This window comes from Triplophysa dalaica, chromosome 3, assembly GCF_015846415.1.
Source record: "Triplophysa dalaica isolate WHDGS20190420 chromosome 3, ASM1584641v1, whole genome shotgun sequence".
NCBI classification, from domain to species: domain Eukaryota; kingdom Metazoa; phylum Chordata; class Actinopteri; order Cypriniformes; family Nemacheilidae; genus Triplophysa; species Triplophysa dalaica.
Genome location: NC_079544.1, coordinates 28,321,050 through 28,328,322, shown reverse-complemented (window position 1 = coordinate 28,328,322; position 7,273 = coordinate 28,321,050). Strand labels below are relative to the sequence as shown.

At 38.4% G+C, this 7,273-nt stretch overlaps 1 long non-coding RNA gene across 1 annotated transcript; it reads right to left on the bottom strand.

Moving 5' to 3' along the window:
- Positions 1-2,776: 2,776 nt before the first annotated feature.
- On the bottom strand, positions 2,777-4,255 carry LOC130418152 (uncharacterized). The gene is made up of 3 exons (XR_008906301.1): positions 3,410-4,255; positions 3,201-3,312; positions 2,777-3,126 (listed from the first exon to the last, which is right to left on the bottom strand). It is a non-coding gene; the product is annotated as an uncharacterized LOC130418152 (long non-coding RNA).
- Positions 4,256-7,273: the final 3,018 nt, after the last annotated feature.

Below are 7,273 nucleotides of genomic sequence, written 5' to 3'. Positions count from 1 at the left end.
TCATAATAACCACATAAAAGGGGCTGATACTAACCATAACCATACATAACACTACTGTCGAGAATTTTGGGGGAAATATCATATTACAGACAAAACTGCATTTGTTTAACGGTTTAGTTACGATTTAGCATGACATACAAAAGTAATATTAGACTGGCAACAAATTACATCAATCATCAAATTCAGACTTCGTCAAAATAATCCGGTTGTAACCGTGTTTATATTAAACAGAGTTATAAAGATATCTGATTCTGAAGCTGCACGTCTATAGCCTACTGCAAAAATTAATCTCTTACTTGCATCTTATCCCCACGTTGTGTACGATAACGAGAGAGTTGGCGCATGTGCAGAATTACAATTTAGTTAGCCCGCGCAACTCCCATGAAGTCTCCGCGGTGCCAAATCTAACACCTCTGATTGGACATGGCATTCCTACAGTTTAAAAGAAACGTTTGCTATTGGTTATAATGCTCAGCGCTGCAAATCATATGTAAACCTACAATAATGAAACACGTGTATGTCATATTTGTAAGAAGCGCTTTACATTACGTGTAGACCTACCCAAAATTATATTTGTATGTATTTCAACTGGTATTAAGCCATCATTTTAAGCGTACCTTGTCTTTTTGCAGATTCCAACGATCTTCCTCTCTACAGCTGAATCATCTGGTTTTTGTCTTGTGAACCATTTCCTCGGCTACGTTTAAATTTAAAGGAGCGGTACATATTACAGTTTTTTCAACCGCTAACAAGGATTGTTTAATACATTAAGCCACATTTTCAAAACTCTTCACACAGTCGACCATTAACTTGGCCAAACCATTTAATTTCACCTCCAAAACTCTCTCAGACCAACAAAATATTTCAAATATGTTTTAAAATAAACCAACATAACACTGTCAACAATTTTCATTCAGAAAATATACATATTATTTATAAAACACTGCCCTTAAAAAACTGGGAGCATTACATAAATTATGAACTTTTATTTTTAAGCTTTTTAAGTTTAAATATGTTTTCACATAAAATTTAGTAACAAAATATGTTATTATAGAATAAAAACAAATTATTTTTACTTTATTTACATCAGTACATGTCATGTTTATTTACATGTCAGTAGATGGCATGTGTACATTGTACTGTACTGGAATGTGTGGTTCATATGTCATATGAAGGCTAATCTTGTTAATGTTGTTTTTAACCAAAATGCTGTTGGTGCAATGGTTGAGTGATCCAGATTTTGTTTGCACCCTTTGTGAAGAAAGAATGAGCAATGGTTTTCAACATGGTCAACCTTGAACCTTGCTAAAACAGAACTGCTTGTAATCCCGGACAACACAAAGTTTCATCACAATTTATCCATTCATCTGGGCTCATCAACAATCACATCTTCCTGAACGGCCAGAAACCTGGGAGTTGTGATCGATGATCAGCTTAACTTCACTGATCAGGGGCCCGTTCTTCGTACGTCGCTTATTACATCCGAGATCAAATGACACATCCAAGATAATATCATCGTGCTAATCATGATCCGGCTAATTGGGTTCTTCGAACACACCTGCCGGATATGATTAGTATCGCTGGATTGAGTTATCTGAGATAATTGCGCGGTCATGCGCTTGTTTAAAAGGGGATATGTATCGATAGTAGAAACAATGATCAGCAACGCTGCTATTGGCTGCTCATCATGGCAAAAGAGCGTGCTCAGTTTTTCAACGCAACAGAGCAAGAATTATTACTGGAAGGGTTTGCTTACAGTAATAATTTGAAAAAATAATTAAAACGCCAGTGGAGAGGGCTGGCAAAAAGTAGCAGACAAATTAAAAGCGTAAGTGTTCCATGTTATGGTTATATCACTTACAATTACAGTATATAGTCTTATTTTAATAATTTCATATATATTTCAATTTTCGTAAATAATTTGTTGCTGCGTTAAATTATGTCTATAATCCAAATTGCTTGTACAGTCATTTCGACAAATAAATATTGAGTTAATTTCTTTGACTTGTGAAGGTAAAAGCTGTATAACTAATGTAATTTTTTTTGCAATTTGATATTGATCATATTTTCTCCTTGTGTATTGTAATGCCATTGAGTTCTCCTCTTTTGTGTAGTTTTACATAATAAACCAACACTTTTATCTGTTCCCAAGAAAGTGGTGTCTGAAATATGTGCAGTAAGTGGACATTTATAACTTTACATCAAAAGGAAAGAAAGTGCAACACTTTGTAAAACCCATTTTTCTTTTGCACAGGACAGTGAAGAAACCCTCTCAGATGACTGTCCTTTGGAGGAATTACTTGTGCACAAATAACTTTATTTAATTTATAGGTGTGGACACATTATTTCTGACTGCAATATAGGAGGAGGAAACGCCTACAGACAGGCCTACAGCACAAAAATATACAGAGGTCGGCAGTCTACTTTTCCTTTTTCTGTTGCATGAGGCTTGTTGAGTTTTTTTTTTTTTTAATGGCACAGGGGGATATCCGTACCCTATATAAACAGAATCTTCAACATAAAATTGAGTATTTTGCTCTTAAAAAAACAAAAATTAAGGGGAGAAATTGAACTTGACACCTTAAAGAAGAAAAAACTGGCAGTAGAGATTGAGTTGCTTCAAAAGAAACTTCAGAGTAATTGCTTAAACCCTATTTTTCACAAAGAGCACTATTGCTGCCCTTGGATAACTATATATCTTATTGCAGGCAAAAGATGACCATCACTGGCTTTTCTTGAGAAACAATCATAGAAATAAAACTCCATGAACTAAGCATGTTGTCTTCTATTATTCATTTAATGAAAGTTTATGTGTAAAAAAAAGAATTCATAAAATCGTGTTCCACAATACTGTCCTGTGCAGCTCTGCCACTATTGGTCCAAGTGCACTGGCTGGAGGTCATCATCAGGCTGCACCTCCACCACAGGGGTCCTCTCCAGGTGCAACCCTCAGACCCTTAAGACACTGAAATCTTCCTTTAGTTGGCCAAAGGTCATTTCAATGCGTGGCCTTGTCCTGGCTAGAGCTGCATTGTAACGGGTTTGTGGTCCAGGGAATGGTGTCATGAAGTACTGCCTGCCTGAAGGCATAGCCCCTGTCGCCAAACAGGATCCCATCGTCAGCACCTGGGAAAATGCAGTTTTGATAGGCTCAGAATAAAATTATGTAATACAGTGAGTTTTAAATAATTTTTCGTTACCACGTTCAAATAATGTGCATAAATGTGACTCTCTGAAAATCTTGGAGTCACCCACAGAACCAGGCCATGTGGCTTCCACATTTGTGATGTGGAACATGGAGTCGCACACCATCTAAAATATTTGAAATCAGTCTGCATACTTTTTGATTACATAACTTTTATTTATTTATTACTTATCTGGAATATGAATAATTGTTATAGTAATTTACTTGCACATTTACACTGTGAAATCCCTTTCTGTTCAAAAAATCCCCTTCATTTGGGCCAGGTGGGGCCTTGATGGGGACCTGTGTGCAGTCTATGGCACAAATAACATTAGGGAAGCCTGAGGAACAAATACTGTAAGTCCTAGGCTACTTTTTGGCATGATCATGATTCCATGATCTTCATTAACAATTATAATGTACCTGCAATGGCAAAAAAAAATCTGCTTCACAGCCTGTGGTCTTAAGTGGCATGGAAATACCACAAAGCCCCCTAAAAACTGTTTGAGTGACAGATAAACTTTGCGAGTGGCACGACATACAGCATTTTTACCCAGGTATTCTGCATCTCCAATAGTGTAAAGGAAAGTGCCACTCGCAAAGAATCGCAAAGCTATTCAAACTGTGCAGTTGTTAAAGCCCGACTGCGACGAGTCGAACATTTAACGTGTGGCTCCAACAAGTTGATAATGTATATTACACCCTCCAGAGAAAAACGATATCTCTCAATCAGTAGATTATCGCGCTGCGCTAAAGGATCCTGTCGATCTCGCAAAAAGCGATTAATTCGAAAAGCTCTTTGAATTATTCTGGTACCTTCAGCAACGCATTCCTGACGTAAAAACGGACAAGACATGTCTGCGAAAGACTTCCCATATCACCTCCGCTTATAAAGCCGTGATCTAATCCTGTTTACATGAAGTAAGCCTGCTCCCGAGCAGGTTCAAGCTTACGGACCTGTTGCTATGACAGCAAGTCCAGGATGAGCTTCGAAGAACCAAACAATCCAAGATCATGCCAAATCGTCAACAATCAAATCCAGCTAACCGAGTTAGCGACGTACGAAGAACGGGCCCCAGGTTTCACTAACCCCACCAGTAAAAAACAAAAACAACCCCAAAAAATAAAAATAAATAAACTAAAAGGGCAGAACCTGACAGAAGATTCAGCTCAAAATACCCCACTGATCATTTACAGTTATTCTGAATTGCTAACATTCATCTCCATTCTCATAGCTAAATGTCCAGTGGTCTAAACCAATTCCTTCACTCTTTTGGCAAAACCTTAAACAAGTTTAGAACTCTTTTTGCACAGAGGTCTGTGCGACCCTCCAAACATGTTTCTGGCAGTGCTCCTCCTTTTCTCTTTCTTCTACAAAGAAGCAGATGTCACATATTTGGGACATTACAATTGGGCCACTTTAGGCTCAAACCCACATGAGCCAGCACTCCCTGTGCCACATCTTTGCCAAACCTGGCCCAGATACGTTATAATACAACTGGGCTACATTTGCAACGTTTCATGTGGGCCACTTCAGGCTCAAACCCACATGAGCCAGAACTCCCTGTGCCCGCATTTGCCAAAGCTGGGCCAGATACGTTATTATACAACTGGGCTACATTTGCAACGTTTCATGTGGGCCACTTTAGGCTCAAACCCACATGAGCCAGCACTCCCTGTGCCACATCTTTGCCAAAACTGGGCCAGATACATTATTTTACAACTGGGCTACATTTGCAACGTTTCATGTGGGCCACTTTAGGCTCAAATTTACATGAGCCAGCACTCCCTGTGCCACATTTTTGCCAAAACTGGCCCTGATATGTTTTAATAAAACTGGGCCACATTTGTGGCAGCAAGAGAGGGCCACATTTGGTTTTTACCAAGATAAGCCCTTGTCAAGTTTGCCACATTTTTGCCAAAGATGGCCCATATTTCTTCTTTAATATTTGGGCCATATACACCATTTACCACATGGGCCATGGTAGGGTCACATTTAGATTACAAATTGCTGTGAGTACAGCATCTTTCCCAAAAAAAGGCTCACATCTGTCTTGCTATATTTGGGCCATATTTGCTACTTTACATGTGGGACACTTAAGGTTCACGTCCACTTTGTCCGGGCCACAAGAAGACCTGAAGTGCCAGATCATTGGCTGAAGTGGCCCACATACGTTTGCTATCTGGGTAACAAGTAAATGTTTGTTTTGATATACATCTCTTTAACAACACCTTTTTTTTACACCCTTACATTAACCGATTAACAAAGTTATCTAACTTGTGTTAGTAGTCCCTCAGAGATTACCTTTAAGATCAGCCCTAATTAATTATTAACAATTTAATTAACTGATAAAACACTTCTGTTGTCGTCTGTGCAGCATGCAATGCGTTTCTGTGTTTGTTTGTGTTGTGAGAATTTGCAGGGCATGTGTCGCCGAACTAATGAAGATGCATTCTGAATTTGCTTGTGTTTGCATGTGTTTTCTTCTGTTGCAGCGCAGTGACACATAGCGGCCACCGTAGCTTTGGTCATGTAATCGCCTTTAAAATGCTGTTGCTGGTAGGACTACTTTCTTGCGCATCTCATTTCCGTCATAGCGAACGGACTCGGGAGCTTGAGCTACTGCAGCTACGTGGTGTGTGTGTGTGTGTGTGAGAGAGATTGTGTGCACACCTGCATGTTTGCAGTAATGTGAGAGTAAAGACAGTGATAATAATAGTATTTATTCCTCGAATTGTTTGTATCGCAGCAGTAAAAAATCATGCAAACTTTTGAAAGAGTAGGTCTATCAAAATATATTTGTCATGATTTATAAGCAGCATGCAGAGGAAAACCAACCAGTAGGCTGTCAGTGTTTATTATTCATTTACTGAAAATGAATGCATACCCGTATAATGTATGTCAACCATTCAGATTGAAGCATTCGACAGCCCTGTGGTATAAACTGTTTAAATGCACACCTTCAAGCCAATCAGAATCCAGTATTCAAACAGACCCTGGTATCGTTATCAATGGTGGATGTAACGCAGCTCAAACACAGACGCTTGTGAGTCTCTCACTCTTCCGATGAGCTGCAAGTAAAATAGGCTTCTTATGTACAGTTTACATTTACAGACGCTTTTATTTAAATCATATTGCTGTAATTCTATTATGTCTTTCTTAACTTGGACCGCTGTTTAAAGCTGTTGTTAAAGGGGTGGTGCAACATGCATTCTGACTTATTTACACTGTTAAATAAATGTGATGTCTTCTCATGCTTAACATCAACTTGCCAAAAAACGAGTTGGACGCATCGCATAGTGTTTGTATAGGTTTCTGAAAGTGTGTTTTCCAACGTGAAATTCTCTTATGTAACAACCTTTCTTAGTCCCTTATTGGATAATTCTCTTGGAAAAGCACGCTAACGCATCAACCAGCAAGAGCCCGCCCATCAATGCGTTTCATTGGTTGTACTGAAGTTCAGCTGTGTTTGTGATGTTATATAAGGCTGGATTTGCTTGTAGTTTCTTACAGACAGATGAGACAGTCCCAGCGCTAAAAGATGCGGTCATGAATCGCATACGCATAATCAAAAGGTGTTTTGTAGGCACAAACTTATAGTGAATAAACAGTTATGCAGGGATAATACGTTGATGTATTGTATGCTCGTGCTGTAAAAATGATGTTTAGTTTGAAACATCTTGTAAATAAAAGTGTATGTATTTGTGAGAATTTGGGTTTTGCTTGTGTCCCACACACATTATGTTAAATGTATTGCAATGATTATTGTTCTTGAATTATGTCTAACCTTACTTGAGTTCAAGCGCTGACCAAATTAACAGAATGTTCAGAACATCGTTCTGCCTTCTGCTAAAAATACTAATGTAGGATGCTTATAAGGAGTTCTCAATGCAAATGCACTAATGAAGAACATCTAATGAACTTATAAGAAGCTCTAAGAACAAAGAACTAACCACGTGAATAATATTAATATTTACTTCCTCTTTTCTGAATACAAATATGGGAACTATTTTCAATAAACTTTGGACTCTGATTGAACGGCACTTCTGTGTCTACGTCATTCTTGGTCTCCGGGATCCCGAAACTCT